This window comes from Athene cunicularia, assembly GCF_003259725.1.
Source record: "Athene cunicularia isolate RWA chromosome 19 unlocalized genomic scaffold, athCun1 chr19_part1, whole genome shotgun sequence".
In the NCBI taxonomy this organism is placed as follows: Eukaryota; Metazoa; Chordata; class Aves; order Strigiformes; family Strigidae; genus Athene; species Athene cunicularia.
The window spans coordinates 9527141-9545975 of NW_020799124.1; the positions used below are offsets into that span (position 1 = coordinate 9527141).

The window sequence follows — 18835 nt, forward strand, 5'->3', positions numbered from 1 at the left end:
AAACACTTTCACAAATTGTTAGCTTCAAAATTAATAGCATGGTCCTTGTGGTGCCAGAGAGTAATGGGAGAACAAGATATTGGCGCTCCAAGCTGTTGGAGTGGTTTTTGCTACCTGTGGACTTCATTCTTTGGTGTGCTGTCTGACTTGTGCAGGTTCCTGAAAGGAGGGGACATCCACAGAGCTTTGAGTTTTGGGCCAGGGCCTGTGCAGGCAGTCCGAGTCAATAGTTTGAGACTGTGAACCAGAGAACCCCTTCACTGGGATATACTGACTTTGGCATGAGCCAAGGCTGCTGTGGCCACCCAGAGCTGGCTAGCCTGCTTCCTCTGGAGGAAGAGGCATCAAGGTTATGTCTGTACCTTCGAAGGAGGGCTGACCATGCCTACTCGCCAGCAGATGTGGGGAGGACGTAGAGGAGGGCACTTATGCTTGCTCTTGGGAACGTGTAGCCCAGTTGTTGGCTTGTTATTGTCTAGTTTTGTGCTGTATTGTTTACTAACGCAACTATTCAGACTGCATGGATTCAGCTAGTAGATATACCATATGCTAACAGACATACCTGCTTGAGGTTACAACCACACCTTTGTTCCTCTGTGTGGACATACCCTGGGAAGACGTGGTGCCAGGAATGTGCAGGCATGTGTGTGGTCCTTGGACCCTGTTGTTAAATTGAGCCTTTTAGGCCTGAAAGGTATCACAGAGGAACTGTTTCTTGTTGTGCATGTGACAGGCAGGACATTTTCTCTTGTCCCTGCCATGAATTGTGACTATTGTTTCCTAAAATGCTTGCACTGCTTATTGAACATGTAATTATTTAGCATGTTGTTTTAGACTGACACCTTTTGTATATGCATTGTTGGGTCAAGGCAAACAGTGTGTTCATTCATGCATACAAACCTAAGCCTGCCTTCTGCCAAAGCAATTAAACTCTAGAAATGCACCACGACTGTGGCATCAGTCAGCAATGTCAAAATCTGCTTGCATAGCAGTGAGTAAACTGTTCTTTTCTCTTGTGACTTGCACACAGGCTCGCTCTCCTTTTTCCTTTTTCTTGGTGTAGACTAAGAGCTGGATACTTGTCAAATGCTATAACGTGAAGTTAAACATTTGACTTGGGGAGAATGACACATTGACACTTTTCATAATAATTGCTTCCTACACTGGAAACCTCCAGCTGTTTTGGTGGAAATAACATGATGTGACTGTGACAATAATACAGTCCCAAAGCCTGCAGACTGAAAATAGAAGTTTCTAGGTCCAATTTTAGTTGAAAAGTAGGGTTTTTAACCTTTATTACACTGATCATAAAGATGACTACATATGGAAATTAAAGCAATCCCAAGAAAATTCTTCCAGTTGTTCACAGATATGCGTAGGTATTTATTGGATGGATTTATGAATAAGGATTATTTTTATGCCTTTGCAGCAGTAAATGCCAGGAATGCCCTTTGAAGAAGAATAAGTTTAGATCCTCTTTCTGCTTTGGAGAATTACAATTGCAAATCTGTATTACAAGATCACCCTGTTCAGTCCTGATGCTATGCTGGCGTAGGCAGCAAAAGAATCTTGAAGGCTCGTTCCCTCTGAGGAGAGTGTATGGCCTGTCCAAGTTGAATGGAAAGTCATCTGAAGGTTAGTCTGTGGTAAGACAACTCTGGAGTAGCTTTCCATCCTATAAGCAAAAATGATGTAAATAACAGTCATTAAAGTTAGATCTGAATGGGGAATATTTATTTTTAATACTTTTTTGCCCACATGAAACATTAAAGATTGGGCAGTAGATATGATAAGTATTTTAATGAGACACATAACTATTCTGTGAAAGGATGACTATGGTAACTGTATTTCGTTATCTATTTCTTTGGAATTAATGTCTCTATTCCCTCCAATAAAAACAGGATGAACATACGTCTGCTAAATCTTTAATGTCTCTAATGGCCTTTTGATCATTTGCATTTCAGATCCTTCTTCATACACAGTAGCAATTTGTGATCCTGGAACATGCTGCTGATTGAAGCTGAAGGTGTTGTTTATTATTATTATTTTTTCTCCCATTCAGCCCTAGGTTGCAACATACAAGACTGCTGTGATGTTCCTGGAGATTCACAGCTGAGATCTCAGCATTGAGAGTGTACAGGCTCTGCTTAATTGTGTTCTAAAGGGAATATGCATTTACTCATCTTTCTTTTCGATGACAGGGATTCAGAGAAATAATTTAAAAAAAAGACATTTGTTGAAAACTGTAGAAAGGCAGGTAGGCAGTAGTGCAGTAGTAGTCACTGACCATTGTGTTTAGAAGATGATCCCAGAAGTCCCATCATGTAACTTCATCAAGAGATGGATTAAAATCACTTAAGTTCCTTGTGTTTTGTCAGTGGTGACAGAGCTGGTGATGGAGCAACCACTGAAAAAGCAACTCATGGGACTTCAATATGTTATTAAACCATGGTCCAGTTTTAGAAAATACAAAGTACAGGGACTTGAGTGTAATTTAGGCTGTGTGAATATGGCCCTCAGAGGAACTTGTTCACAGAACAAGTTACTTTCTCAACCTCCATCATGCTGGGATTAGTTATGCCAAACACCACTATGAAATAACTTTCTTATATTGCAATATTCTAGTCTGGATTAAATTATTTTATACCTGTCTGAAGAAGACTGGAAGGTATTTCACTACTGTAATTGATTTATTTAATTTGAATTATGCCAGTCACCAGGGCATATAGTCTACTTTGTTTTCAGTAGTAGATACTGTAAAGTTTCTTCTCTTCTTAGCTTTGTGTGGTGCACTGTAAAAGGACCCTTTCTGTTAAGGCAGAAAAACAGGGTTGTGAGCCATTTGCAAAAGTGTCAAAAGTGTAGTTATCTACATCTTCAATTACTGTGGGTTTGTTGTGTTTTTTGTTTTTTTTTTTTTTTTTTTTTTTTTTTTTTTTTTTTTTTTTTTTTTTTTTTTTTTTGTTGTTGTTTTTTTTTTTTTTTTTAGGGATACCAACAGATACTGTGGTTGATTTTTTAAATTTTTATTTATTTATTTATTTTTTTCCTTCCAAGGCAGCAGTTTCTCTCTTTTGGGGCCATAGCAGATCCTGCCTGATCTTTCTTGGGAGCCCTTCAATATTACTTCTCTTTCACGCTTCTGTGAGTGTAAAGCCATTGAAGACTGAATCTGGAATGTACCTAGAATAAACCCACTGCTTTTACTTGGAAGGTGGAACTACATACCAGACAACTGGATACCAGATTTCAGAATTTGCTAGTTGCAATTCAAAGAATACACAGATGCTATAGCTATATCCCCTATTTTCCAGCCTAAAATGTTAGACTGAAATGAATACTCCCCTGTTACATAGGCTTTTTTAATGGCACAATCATTCAAAAGCCTCAATAGCTTTCTGTGTTTAGACACAGCATTTTAAAGTGCAGGGCCAGCTTTACTCCAAAAGATATCTAGTCCCTCTCACCTTAAGGAAAGACAGCCATTGTTTACTTGCACAACTGTCATTGTCACTTCCAGTTACCATGAGCAGCTCTTCAGTGAGCCACTGCAGGTAGATTATTCAAATTCCTCCCTTCTGTAGTGGATCCAGGTGTATGCGAAGCTTGCCAGAGAGGTTTGTGGTGTACTGCCCTTGTCTGCTGCGGACACAGGCCAGGTGTCAATGCTGATTCTCAGCCTGCAGCCTTGATCTTGGTGCCAGGGACAGGAAAGTGATATGTCTGTTGGACCCTGGCAAGGATAGATTAGATGCCCTTAAATGTGTCTGTTTTTCATCCTTTGAGAACTTGAAAGCTTCTGTGTGATTGCTAATCTGCCTTGAGGGTTAACTCTCCTGTGGTGGGATAGAAACCCATGTTGGCATCCTTGTTGTTCGAGGAAGTGATCTGAACAGCAGTGTATTTGGATGCTGTAAAACTCTGCTTAATTTGTTTTGCTTGATCCATGTGGTGTTGACACACATGTATGGGTTTAAAGTGGCCAGCTGAAATGTAACCTAGATGATGAGGGAAGCATCCAGCAGAAATGACACAGTCATGAAGTAACTGGTGAGGTGTGTCTGTATTTTCACACTGTAACTTCAAATCTGGTGGTTCTTCTGTTGACTGGGGTGACTTGATAGTACTCCAGCATGCCTCTTCCACTTTTTAAAGATCTGTAAAGTGACTGTTTCTGCAAAATGTAAACTGTGTTTGTAATCTGGACAATGTCTGTTTTGCAGCTCCCACTGGATTTTTGCAGTGTGTTTTCCTTCTGGTTGCAGTTGCTTGGCTGTGGGGAGTCTTTTAAGTACCTACACGGTTACTATCTGTCCAGTTCAGCATGTAGCTTCCTGACAGCTTGTGGTCAGTGGGATTCTTGGTCATACACAAGTACAACAGTGGTGGTCAGTGCTCGTCTTGTGTGTAAGGTCAGATGCTGATACAGTGACAAGGTATCAGGTGATTTTGAGGCTGTTCTGAAGGCAAGAATACTTGGCACTTTCTGAAAATAGAGGTTTGTTAAGGTGTCTGACTAGTAAGAAGAGAGGATCTGCTAGTCCCTGGATGACTATAACTGCATGTGTTTCAATCTCATTAAAACTGAAGTGCTTTCTCACACTGTAGACCTTAACTTTTAGTAATGAGGTAGACTTGCTTTCTAAAAGAACTCTGCTTTTTTCCTTATAGAAGATTAAAAGAAAAAAAAAGTGTTTTAAAAGAATAAATAAACAGTGCCCAGTGACCTGTCTGGTAGTGTAGTGCTAACGTTGCCTGTTTTTCTCAAATGTATAATCACTTGCTCTTTTTAAATGGCTCTTCACATCTGAACAGCAATACAGATGAAACAGTGACCATTTAGGAACATGAATCTGATAGTTTTACTGTTTGCAAAATCTCTATTTTGTTGGCCATAAGACTCATCTATTTTTCCTGTCTTTTTGTGTCTGTGTCTAATAACCTGTTTTTGATATACTATGTTCCATAGTTCAGTACTTAAGACAGATGCTTTATTATTATTATTCTTGAACAACTATATTCTAGAGGGTTTTTTTGATGTAGTACATCTTGCTCATTCTGTTAACCAAGGCCTTCAGAATGCCTGACCACAGTAATCGTGTCATTTTCTTCATCCCCACTTCCAATTCTTAGCTGGCGATTCGTACCACACATCATCACCATACATCCTCATTTGAGCAGTCCAATTTACATATTGCGACGATCACACTGAAAGTTCTAATAAATTTCCCTCAGTGGCAGAAAGCTATTTGAATAATGGCTGTGTCTAAAACTGTCATCTTAATACCTTTGAGCTTGTCATCTTCCTGGAGCTTATTACTCAGGTTTTAACAGTATCCTGTAACTGATGTCCTGCCCGCATAGATGTCTTTTAAAACTCTGTGAACTTTCCATTGCCTGTGCTGAAACTGCAAGTACTTGCAGTCCTTTAGGATTTATGTAAGCAAACTGACACAGAGTCTTCAGGTGTGCTGGATGAGGGGCTGATCACCTTCCATGCCTGTTTTGACGTTTTTCCAAAGGAGTGGGTGAGAGCCTTCATGAACCTTGTCACAGGAGAGGCCTTTGCTTTTGTCACACACGTATTTTATTACAAACGCTGTCTTGGAGTGGCACATCATTAACAAATCATGCATGATCCAAGCACTTGGCAGTGAGGTTATATACAGACCTATCTCTTTTCTGTAACAATTTTTTCTTTTCCAATTCAATATTTATCCATATTTTTGTGCTAAAGAATATGGAAATTCCCCTTAAGTGAGGGGAAATCACTGGATCCACACAGAAGAGCTGAAGTGTTATTTGGGTTATGGTTTGCCTTAGCTAGGGAAGGAGATGCTGGAAGCTTATAAAGCAGTACTGAAAGTTGTTGAAGCTGCACTGGGAAACAGCAGTTACTTAGGAGAATGTGTATGTGACTGGCAGCTGTTTCAGGTTCCCTTTTTTTAGTCAAATGCATCGTAGGTGCAATTTTTGTACAAGAGATATTGTAAATAGTTGTTTGTTCTTTATTTTTCTTGTAAGCAAGCAATCTGTCTTGGCCTCCTCTCCTCTTTGGGCTTTTTGTTACTTGCCACATTCAGATGTGCTTTGCACCCTCTGACTTGAGTAGTTAGAAGCAGTATAAAGAGAATAAATGTTGGGGTGATCCATTGCACTATGACTTTTATGAACACAAATGGCTTGCATATAATAGAGGAGCTGAAGTTTTTCTGTTGGTGCTCTAGATAGGCTATCTGCTCTTCAGCCAGAAAAAAGAGGCTGTTTTCATCTATAGAAGGGACTCAGTCTTTGAATGGCTTGATAGACAGATGCATAACGAAAATGGATGTGACAAAGGACAATGCACTTACTGCTACAGGGCTGATAAGATCCCTGATGTGGAAGTGCAGTGGAGGGGTGTAGTGGTTACGTGTTTGCATGCGGGGTGTAACTGTTACTTGAAGATCGTGGTAATTTTAAAGCTAAATGGTCTCCATTCTGATGAGAGATTGGGGAGAGGGGTGGTGTTTAAGCTTTCAAGTGGTGGTGTAGTTTGTGGATAGATATTTTTTTTTTCCTTTGGGTTTTTTTGGAGGTTATTTTTCCTATTGAAAAAGAGTGTCCAAGCTAGAGCAATTGCTGCTAGGCCAGTGCTCTCGCTCAAATGCAGCCGAGGGAAGCTGGTTCAAGACCCTGCTTCAGGTGAGTGAAAGTAGCAAATGAAACTGGATTTCCTGTGTCAGTGTCTTACCCAGGAGGATTTAGAGAGAGGCTTCTCTTCTGATTTTCTTGTGTTTTTAGCTTTTGTTCTGATGCAGAGTGAAAAAAAATGTCCTTTCTTACAGAATTTATCTAACTTTTTGTAAATGGTGCTTCTTAGGAGCAGATGTTGCTAGCCAGTAGTGATGTGCAATTTCACTGAAGGCTACTTTTGGCGTTAAGGATCCGACCCAATTTCCAATGAAATTGCTGTGCATTTGGCCTAGGGAGGTAGTAGGAATAAATATGCAACATGCTGGGATAGTGTTATGTGTCATGTTGGTGACTGGGAATCTGTGACTTCAGCTCCTGTTTGCTTTCTTTGCAGTCCCTAAATAGAAAATTAATATGTGCTTGCATATACAATGAAAATACCCAATATACTTTTTTAAAAAAATAGGTTATAAGGGTCATCTCATTATGAAACACTTGCACAGGCTGCCACCTTAGCTCTGTGCAACATTGTGGAATTGAGGCCAAAGCTTTAATGTTGTTCAGGTGCTCAAATCCTTGTGATGTCTTCTGGAGTCATTGATTTCAGTGGGAGTGAGGGGGGTTTCTACAGTTCTGGCTCTTGCTCCAGATCAGAAAATGCCTAGTTAAACAGACAAGTGGTCTCACTGATGTTTCAGTAATGCCTTGGTGACTGTACTATGCAAGCCTGCTTTCAGGACAGACAACTGGTGATTTCTGGGGCTTTTTGAACATGCTTATCAGAGGGCCTGATTTCTATGTACACCGCCACCCCACCCCCCACCCCCCCGTATGCTGAAAATAAGACCTCTGTAATGCTCTTCAAGTTAAGCACTTCCATATCAAAGATCAGTTTGAAAAATTGTATTTGGCTTCACTGTTTATTATTTATAAGATATGGATGTAAAGACCCTCACAGACTGATGATACATTTACAGTGCCCACAGACTGAAAAATACGTTTTTTCAAAATGTTATATCCTAGATAAAATAAGGTAGAAAACAAGTCTAGAAAATACCAAGGAAGAGGAACGTTGCCCATCTGTTTGTCTCCTCTTCTCTGCCACTAGGTATTGTTTTTTGAGTTGCATGTAGAGTTTTATACCCTGGATGTAAGTAAGCAGACTGCCTCCCTGTAAGATATTTACTGCAGTTTGTCACCCTGTGCAGCATTCCAGTGATTTCTGTACCTTGGCTATACAAGCACATGCTGAGTTGCTGGAACACAGACAGTCTGGCAGGTGGCTGCACAGTGCCTAATTACAAAAGGGTAACATAGGTTTCTGTTGTACATATAGGTAAACATAAATCAGGCAGGAGATAATGAAAAAATATTCTTTGGCCCAAATTGGGCAGCAAACCAGGAAAAAGAACTAGGCAGCAATGTCTGCTGAACTTTTTCACTAACTTTGCTGGGTGTCTCCTCCTTGTATGGCACACTTGTCTCTTGAGCAGCTTGCATCAGATGTGGAAAAAGTCAGACCTGCTTTGGTGTGGAGGGATATCGGTGAATCAGCTGCAAACTCTTCATGTTTGACTTTTTTTTTTCTTTAATATGTTATGGGACACAAAGCTAGATTGTTTTATGCATCAGTTAACTGTGTTAGGAAAGGCAGTCTCTGAGATACAAACCAGTACATAGAATTCATGGTTTAGTAGACTATTCCCAGCTTAAATTCTGGTTTGTTATTTGTGTGACACTGGTACTTTGAGATTCCAGTGAAAAATGGACATTTGTTGCTCTGGGCACTGCACAGAATATACCCAGAGAAACCTCTCTGCCACTGAAGAGCTGCAGTCCATCATCCAAGATAAGCAAAGGACTGGAGCCTATAGCTGGTCAGATGTCCGGCTGGACACAGACCCCCAAGTCCAACAGCTCACAGAGTGGAGTGTATTACCTCCTAATTAACATATTTGTGTTTGATACAGCCATTGATCCATGAAAAATCTGTCCTACAAAAAGAATGCAATAGAGAATAGGTAGCCAGTGCCCTGATGCTACATACTTGTTAAACTTGAAGGAAAGGTCTGTTTTTAAACATCCTGTGTTCTTGGTGCAAGTACTAAGCCAGCTGGCATTTCCACACTCACTTTGTTTCTAGCTTTATGCAAGACAAACCAGACTCTGCCTGCATAGATATCTCTCCGTTGTACTACGGGAGGTAGAAATATGAAGTTTGGGTTGTGCTAGTATGTTTGAGGATAGTATGAATTCAAGTGCCACCTTTGCTAAGGCAAAAGTGATGGCATCTGTTAAAATATGTAGCCTCTGAGATGTCTGAGAACTGTTTTATTTTCAGATTGAAATCTGGCAGTGGGAGTGCTAGGGAATATTTTTCTTCTGCTTTTCATCTGTGACTAATTGATGAATAAATTAATGTACTGTTGGTGTGAAATGAGAACTGAATTATTCATACTTGGGTTTTTTGGTAAAGACATGTAAGTCATGAACAAATAGTGGTAATAAATTTGGTTGGTGTAAAGTCAATAACTGACTGAAGTACTGGAGCTAGATGTTTTAATAATGTGCCTAACCAAGCAGAGAGTGTGTGTTTTTATGCAGGAACTTCATGAATACCTAGAAAATTGCTCTTAAAAAGTATCTGATAACTTGCAATGCCTCAGTGAATCTGTTTGACCCAAGGACTAGCAGAGGAGTACTTCCTGTCTACAGGAAAGCTGTTTACATAGACAAAGATTGTCAAATCATCTTTTTTTTTTTTTTTTTGACACACACCTTCAAATAATAGGATGTGTGTCTTTGATTTCCACCACGCTTCCCCATTTGTCATCAAAAGGAGACCACTAAAATACCAGCAAGTATCAGTGTGTATGCACTTCCAAAGGTAAAGAATTTTTTTTTTTTCATTCAGGTCATTTCCCCACAAATGTGTGAAAAGATTAAAGTATGAGATGCTTTAATGTATCATACTAAATATTAAGGCTGTATCCGTGTTGTGGTTCAGAAGACCAATACCAAGTTGTAGCAGAAAGCACTGTCCTGTTCAGAGGGAGTCTAAGTGGAGAGGAAACATGATGCTGTGGCCCTGAGCTGCACTTAGGCCTGTCACAGGTGCTCAGGGAGACCTTGAGGCAGCCTTGGTGGAGTTTCTGTTGCAACTTCCTAGCTCTAGTTTTGCTGTTATCTGTTTAGGTGGTAAATATTCAGAAAATGTTCTGTCTTGAGATATGTACAGCAGCTAGCACATAGGGTCTTGCTCTCAGGGCACTGTGGCAGTATGAATAATAATCCTTAGCCTGGGAAGCAAGGCACGTTTTCCCTTTGCAGCATAATAGCACTTTAAATTCCTCTGCTGTCTTAGGTTAGATGCATGCCGACTCAGCAACATAAGGAGGCAGTACAGAAATATCTTTACGTATGCTATGGGTTTGTGACTCTGCTTCCACAGCCATGTAAATCAGAAGTAACTCTGCAGAAATCAATGTTTTATGTACTGGTATATAACTGTGTGAGAGAAGAACAGATTTATTTTGAAAAATGGGAACGGCAGCTTGCTTAACGTTTCTTTCCTTGCATTAAAAAAACAAAATGTGTTGATGATGTTTTCCTAATGGGCTCTAAAGACTCAGTCCTTAAAATGAGTGGGTTCATGAATAAAAGAATTGTTCCTGGCAAGGGAGAACTGCCAAAAAATATGCTTAATTTATGACACTAAGAAAGAAATACTGATGTAATAAATGAGTTAGTTTTGCCATTCGATTATGCAGCTAACATTATGGGTGCTATAATCTTAAAGTTGTTTCCAGTTTCTATTTTGTTTCCTTCCCACATGATATAAATACTGCAAAGGAGTTTCTAGTTTAAAATGGGTGAGTACTGTGAAAGGAAAACTTCCCTTTGGTCTTTCTCACCTTAACTTTCGCAATGCCACGTGCACATCAAACACATGTTGGCTACCAGCATGCTGGCCTAGCCGTCCGTGTTGTCTGTTCTCATTAGATGATGTGAATAATGTCCATGAGGGAGAAGGCTGCATCATATTGACAGGTGCTCTTGCAACATGTTTCTCTAAGATTTTACCTTCTAATTATAAAACAAGAACATTTTTCTGTTTTGTGTTTTCCCCATCTAGTGACTTTTTTTTTCTTTTCTGAGGTAAAGGATTTCTGGTTTTCATATTTTGATATGAGAAAAAAGAAATGTTCAAGGGCTCAGGGATGCTTTGGACTTTGTAGTATGTTCTACTGTTGACCCTGAGCAGTCAGCATTAGCTCTTCTGTGGTATGATGCCCAAGAGAGCAAACAATGGTGTCTGCTCTCCTTTTGGAAATTAAGAGAACAGGGAATTGGACCAACAGATTTCATGATGGTTACATAAAACTGTGACTGAGAAAACATGATGCCTGGCTGGCAGCTACTCTCTTTGCTAATTACCTGGTTTTGTTTTCTTTTAAAATTGAAAGGCAGTGGGTTTTTTTGCCAGTGTTTTGAAGGAGTGTCTCCTCTACTATGAGGTGCTGATTACCCCATAATCTTACTATTATGTAGTTCTCAAAGTGTGCTATAAGAGAGATTATATTTATCTCCATTTATCAGATGGAGAAATGGTCTGAGAAAGAGGAACTGATAGCCTCCCTGAGGTTTAAAAGCATGTTCTAAGGCAGAATTAGGAAAGACTCAGTTTGCAGACAGTGCTTTACCCACAAAGCATCCCTCCTGACTCAGCTCTTTGAACACCAGTTGAATTCTGTTGCCTGACATTGTTTTTCAAAGTTTGGTATATTCTTACTGCACAGCAAATAATATCTGATCAGCTAAGACTGACTGCTGCTAAAAGCTGCTGGAAACCAAGGTGATTTCTGATCAACCTTTTTTCATTAGGGAAATAATATGAATGCAGATTTATAGAAGTGGACTAGTTTTGTCAAGTAGAAAAGGATGGAAGTTGGCACTCGGAACACTGGGTTTTGATCTCTAAGATCTGTTAGGAATTGCTTGAGAAGCAGTACCCAAAAGCTTTAAGGTGCTGACACTGGGATGTAGGGAGAGTTCAGGTATCTAAGCCAGGGAGCACAGTCCTTAAAATCCACTGTATTAGCCTGCAGGCATCTATTGTCATCAGGGAGTTTCCCCAAGGCCCCGTGTGGGCATGTGCTCTGGTCTGTCTTGAGAATAGCTCAGCACCTTTTGTCTCTGCCTCACGAGTCCTCCACCAAGCTGCATTTATTGTTCCAAGGGACATCTTGCAGCATATGCTTTAAACATTAACGCATACAACAAGATCAGTTAAATGTCTGTTCAAAACTGAAGAAAAATGAGGGTGATAAGATGGTCACATTCTTTTATGTGTGGCGTAGCATTTAAGGCCGTCTACTGTATATGGAAAACTCAGAATTAACTTTCCCCACCTGCCTGCTTCCAGCTTAAATCTGCATCATCTGCCCAGGTCTACTGTGAGTTCCTAGCCTCTAAGGTTTCCTGGCTGGTAGGGCAGTGGACGGTGCCAGTTTGAACCTCCCTCAAGTGGAGGAGAAAACTGAAATTGGACTTTCTACATCTTGGCCACTTGCTCAGATCGCAAGGGCATTGGCTGAGAGTGTCACTACATCCCATGTCAGCCATATTTCAGGGCGAAGAATGAGAGCTGACTGGTCTTCAGCAGAAAGATCTTCAAGTGGACAAGTCACAAAGATGTTGTCAGATGCGGGAACTCTAAAAGAGAAATATGGACTCCTGCAGGAAAAGCAAGACACACGTCCTTCTGATAAAGGCAATTTAGATGGCATTTGGCTCAGCGTGAGGGTTGCTGTGAACACCACTGGAGGTGCTGACTTTCTCCATGGAGCACTCGGTGAGCTTAAGAGCCTCATTCACATGATGAATGTCACTGGTGAAAATGGGTTGGGTATCTGTGGTGCTCTTCATTGCAAGAAACAAGCTGTCTTTGCAAGAGCTGGTCCTTGGCTTCTCTGCAGTTCAACTGCACACTTATGAAGGAAATAATCAGGACTGCAAAACCGGAGTGTTTTGCATACTCAGCATGAAATTGGTAGAGAATTTTGAATCCAGAAGACCTAGAAATTTCCTTAAGCAGAGGAACTGTCAAGGTCTGTTGGGTTTGTTTGTAAAAGTATGTCTGGAAGATGTCATGAATGTATAGATCTGAGGCTGTGGAATGGAAAGGTGAAGTCTTTATATTAGGTCTTAAAATCCATTTTCTATGATCTTATAGGGGTCTTGCAAAAATTGCTGGAATTTCATATATGTGACTTTTGCGCGATCTTAAAATAGAAAAAAGGCAGACAACACCTTATCCATAATAACCTTCCTCAATTCATTCCCTGTAACCTTGACTGTTATGAGCTTCTCTGAGTAACATGAGGGATAATTTACATTAGAGTCCCTGCTCCTGTTAGTCTTCAGGTCTTTGCCTTTGATTTTGATGGTTTGATGGTTTACCTTCTGACTTGCTTTATTTGTAAAAGGAGGTTGAATGTATGAGCTAAGGGCTTATATTTACAAAAATGAGCTATTAGAGTGCCAGAGAAATCAGGATCTGTAATTTACTCAAATGTAGCAATTCCTGAATTTCCTAATAAATCAGGTTATGGTTAGTCTTAGGAGAGTGGTTCTTTCTTGTGGGGCCATTTAGTGTTTGAGTCTGTAGCTTTTAATTTGCCTAAGGAACTCTGAAATCAGAACGATTTTATTTGGCTTCTGCAAAGGAAGTTTCATTTATGGCTGTTGTTTTCCTCCACTAAAGAAAAATTTAAAGCTATTACCTGGTAGTGTGAAGAGGTGAGTGGGTAGGGTATTGCTTATATTGGCTGTGCTTGTGGTAAATATTCCTGAGGACAATGCAATGAATAGAAAGCCTGAGCTTTAATTGACAGAGTCAGACATGAAAAGAGAGACCTGTTTGATGCATTTCTCATTACTGGGCAAACAGAAGGTCAAGCTAATTAGTTCTCTTGATAACTTGCTTACTCCACTGTGGGAAAACTTGAATGTGTCTGAACAAAACTGGTTTGCAATGCAACAGAGAATTACCTTCCAAAATCATTAAAGAAACATTAAGGAAATCACAAGTGTAATGCACCTGAGTAGATTACAAGGTTCTGTTAAACCAGTGCATATTTAAAATTAGCTCTAATTTCTGCCTTCATTTAATGCACCTTCATCTCTTTAATGAGGACTCTTGTGAATTTTAGTAAAGGGGGAGCTGACAGTGTCCCAAGATGGCACTGGTTTTGCACAAATAATTCAACCACTTGTTCTCTGTCCAGATTTAATGGCTGATAGTACTTTTATCTAGTTTGATTCCAATGAACGTGTGTCCTGCACTGAGGCTAGTTCTGTCTCTGATGTTTGTCGATGCATATCTCGTAATTATGAAAGGTTAATGTGGTCTTGGTAAGGGGAGATTAGTCAAGTTAATGTATTGTGGTGTTTTACCTAAGAGTGAAGGATGTTTACAGCAATCTTGTGACTTGAATTTTCATGGAAAATTTAAGCAGTGTACACCACTAGATCACTGAATATATATTTATTGTTTGGAGTAATTTATGGTTAAACAATTTTGTAACCTTTCCATAGAAGGTCTAGCACTCTTCTTCCTTGTTCTGTATCCTACAAATGCTGTGTCTGCAGTCTGATCTGTTGTTGTAGCTATAGTATGCCATTTCTCACCACCCCAAACTCTTGGGTTTTTTGCACCGAGATCTAAACAGTGCTGGTAACTGTTGCAGGTCTAAACCCAGATGTATGTCTAATAGTTTTAACTAGTAAGGCTTTTTATATATGTACTGGGTCTGGCTGAACTGGAATTGGTTTTCCCCTACAGCAGCCCTCACGGTGCTGTGTTTTATGTCGGGAGCTGGCAGGGTGTTGATAGCACCCTGGTGTTGTGGCTGCTGCTGAGCAGCGCTTACACAGCACCAAGGCTTTTTCTGATATTTCCCCCAGTGGGACGGGGTGGGCAAGATCTTGGGAGGGGACACAGCCAGGACAGCTGACCCAAACCGACCAAAGGGATATTCCATACCATATGACGTTTGCTCAGTATAAAGCTGGGAGAAAGGAGGAAGGGGGTGGGGGTCACCCTTGGTCCTCCGAAGCAACCACTACGTGTATTGGAGCCCTGCTTCCTGAGAAGGCCCGACATCGCCTGTCCATGGGAAGTAGAGACTAAATCTGTTTGCTTTTGCTTCCGCGCGCGGACTTTTGCTTTGCCTTGCTTATATTAAAACTGCTTTTGTTTCACCCACAAGGGTTAGTTTATCTTCTTTCCCCTCTTTACCCTATTGAGAAAACAAGGGGAAAAGGGGGGGCGGGGAAAGTGATAGAGCGACTTGGTGGATACCTGGCATTTAGTCAGTCAAACCATCACAATATACTTAATTATTAGCATATATCAATGGGAATCAAACAGGATCAGGATCCTAGAGTGCTCCACAAATATAGTTTTAAAATCTGCACACCTTGAAATCCAAATCAGCAACTACAGAAGGGAAGCAAAGAAATAAACTTTTTTTTTTTTTTTTTTTTTTTTTTTAAAATCTACGTATGGGAAGCTAAAACCAGGAGAAATCAAGTAATTTATTGTAGCTCCCTTGGGAAACCAAGTCTAGGGAAAATAAGAGGTTGGAATCCAGCTCTCCTGAAATGCAGTCTGATTCCCTGGCAGCTGAACTACTTTTCATGTTGATGCATCTAGTCCAAAAATCAGAGAATGCTTTGGCACCATGGGTTTAGTTGCTTTTTGAAGTGAAAGAATAAGCCTCTGAGAAAGTATTCAACTAGCTCTCAGAGATACCTAGTTGTTTTTAAGAAGTTACTTTTCTTTTTAAAGCTGTTCTATGGTTCAAATCAAAAATGGATACAGATTTTTGAAAGTAAAAATGTGCAGGTAAGCTCATTTTAAAAAAATGGGAAGTATTTAAATGTATATTTTTCTGTTGGCTTGCTCTTGCAAAAAGGGCCCATGTTTTAGCAGAATATGGCAAAATTTATTTTAACACAGGAGTTAAGATTTGATTTTTTGAGAATCTATTGTAGGAAAGTGTGTCTGATTTTAAGTTTCTCTTGAGTGTGTTTAAGGCCTAACTGTCAGCTCTTTCATGTCAAGATCATTCCTGTTTACAGCGGAATCTACATTTGTGTTTAACATCCCCTTTGAAAGAGAAGGGAAAAATTGTTTTCCTTTTCATTGGTATCTGTGTTGCTCATCCTTCTCTTCTTACCCCTTTCTTCTGTGGTATATTCCCTGCTGACTCCTTCTGTTTTGCCTTGACATCTAGACTTGGATCATGCATAAACAACACCTGATGGTGTCAGTGGGACCACTGCATACATGAGTGTCCTCGCAGTAGTTCCCTGCCAGCAGTGATGACATTCCAGCCCTGAGTTTGACATTGATACCTGTTCAAAGGCACTGAGGAATATTATTGCATGCTTGTGTTTAAAAATACATGCATATGATTTTAAATGGTTTTCTCTTTTACTTAATGTGTCTGAAAGGCAGCCCACCCCACACTGCTGGTTTAATTCTTGACTATGAAACCATATATGTGTATATATATATATATATATATATATATATATATGAATTGTGTATATATAATAAAAAAATGTTAGAACTGTGCAAACATCCTACTTTTTCATGTTTAATAGTTGCATTTGACAGTTGCTAAATTAATCTTTGAATTGGCTTTGATGCATAATTTATTTTGATGCATCCATGTTACTTTTTGTCTTTTCAGACAAATCTAACGAAGTAATTTTACAAACTTTTTTTCTTGAGTCCTTAGGCACTCTTTCTATAGCTGTTGTAAAGATAAATGGAAATCAGAGTTTCCATGTGCTGTCAACAGATATCTGGTGAAAAGATCTTTCTTTTTCTCTGAAGTATACAGTTAAATCCTTTTTTGCCAAGAGTTACATATGAGACATGAAACTAATCTGGATGTAGTTCAAATAATGATGTCACTTTATGCAGGTTTACTCTGTGGCTTGTAATAATTAGAAACCATGTGTAAATGGTGCTTTTTATTTTCCCACATTTTGATTTGTGTTAATGGATGTCAGCTGCTATTTGTATTACTGAAATAATCACAAATTCTTTTGATTCTGTCATTAGTATTGATGAAATCCTATTACTGGTCATAGTGCTTACTGTTAGTGTTCCCTATGGCTCTGTGTGACAAAAACTGCCCCTGTGTATAAGTGAAGTCCACTTGAAATATGTCGCTACACTTTAACGAAGGTCTGTTAAAACTGAAGACCTCATGGAAACCTACTATTAAAAATTCGGGATTTTAATATTGTACTGCGTGTGTACTGAGAAAGTCAATGACTGATCTGAACAGAATGAGTTTGAGTAAACAGTGGATCATGCTGAAGACCATAGACCAAAAATGTTTTTACTATTTGACACCTTTGTTCTTCCTTCTGTGAGCATTTTAATAAGAGAGGAAGTTTACTTTCATATTGGATTTCAGAAATAAGTTTTAATTGTTAGATTTTCAGTAGGAGTTTACTGGTAACTGTAGTACTGGAGTGAACCAAAGTGAAAGTCTTACTAATATTCTATCTTTCATGGCCTCATTGTGTGCAAGGTATATGGAACTGAGTCATTTCAGCCTAAGAGGTGCAACTATACTAAAATCGGTCTCAAAAGAACCCTCTGAGACTTAGTTTGAAGTTTTAAAGGCAGGCATTCTTTATTGCAGTGCTGGATGCATGGGGGATTGTTCCACCTAATGTGCATGCTGAAAGACAAAAGAACACATTATCTACAATAAATGACTATTCATGTAATTTATGAGAAGTACAGATCTATTTCCAGAGGATCTAATGCATATGTTAATACATTGCACAAGCATACTAAAATTTGGGGAAGGGTCTCTGAGGGGCTTCCATGGGGGGTTTCAGTGGTCTGTGGTGGTCCCAAGTGGTTTCTGAAGAGGGTACTTTAGTGTCCTTTCCATGAACTCTGAGCCTTTTTTCATACAAGGTCTTGGCTTATAGCTCTGTCTGTAAAGTTTCTCGGCTTTCTTATCTTTGGCTCTCACAGGTGTCTGTTGGTTTCTCTGCCCTGTCCCGGATGTACCCATCACAGTTGCAAAAATTATGTCCTTGGGTTCGTTCTTGTCTGAGGCCCCTTACAGCAATTAGCGCCAACTGCTTGCAGGCATCATTCTAACCTCTCTCCACTACTCCACGGTTAAGAGTCACTACAAGCAGAAGCTGAACAGGCAGCAACTGCAGAACTCCAGTTGTCAGCATTGATATCCAGCCGTGCCCCCGCCCAAGAAATGAGCCCAACAGTTAAATGGGTCTTCCCAAAGTCCACGTTCAGAAATAGATATTCTAGTTAGTGATGTGGGACTTATTGCCAGTTGAATCTTGGTTTTCTCCCATAAAATTCTGTAGTAGGGCATCAGTTTAACAATTTTGATGAGGACAGGAGTAAGGAGAAAGAAAGAGGTGGTGCAGGCTGTCTTTATGTATATAGTGATAGTTCATCCCTTTCTGGGTATTTTCTGTAAGGAGGTGATCCAGTGGAATTTCTGCCCATTCTAGAAGGCTGCACTTTGGATGAAATGTGTGTTGCTCTGTCATAAAATTGAACCAAATCTGGCAATAGGCGCATTCCCCTGTAGCAAGGATTCACTTCATAAAATCTCACTCAAGTGGAGCATGTCTTCTTTCCTTCTCTCTCTCCCAGAAGAGGCTGCTAATGATTGATAATGGAGCATTTGCTCCATGGTATCACTGTCAAGACATAATGTTTTATTAAAGTTTTATAAGCCTTAAATAAATATAAAATATTTTGAAATTAATTTCTTAATATAATGCCCCTCATCAGTGTTGAGGATACTTTTGCTTCTAGCTACCCCCCCAGGTAGATCAATATATACTGTTTACTTAAAAAGGTGAATAGCTGCTCGTAGGGTAAATGTGTTTGCCTTGAAAGTGCTGCACCCAAGTAAGATGCTGCTGATGCTTTTTGGACTTTGTTTTCTTGCAGATCTGTTATCAGGCAACATCAAGTTTTAAGTTTTTAATAAAAACTATTTAATCACTTAAAACAGCAAAATGAAAGTACTTTTAATGCTTGGGGAGAGTCACGCTGGAAATACATTAAGCAACTTTG

The 18835-nt window shown here is 39.6% G+C and overlaps 1 long non-coding RNA gene across 1 annotated transcript; it reads right to left on the bottom strand.

Moving 5' to 3' along the window:
* Positions 1 to 476: 476 nt before the first annotated feature.
* On the bottom strand, positions 477 to 17442 carry LOC113487259. The gene is made up of 5 exons (XR_003399753.1): positions 17339 to 17442; positions 14201 to 14204; positions 13950 to 13954; positions 12216 to 12225; positions 477 to 486 (listed from the first exon to the last, which is right to left on the bottom strand). It is a non-coding gene; the product is annotated as an uncharacterized LOC113487259 (long non-coding RNA).
* Between the last annotated feature and the right edge of the window lie 1393 nt (positions 17443 to 18835).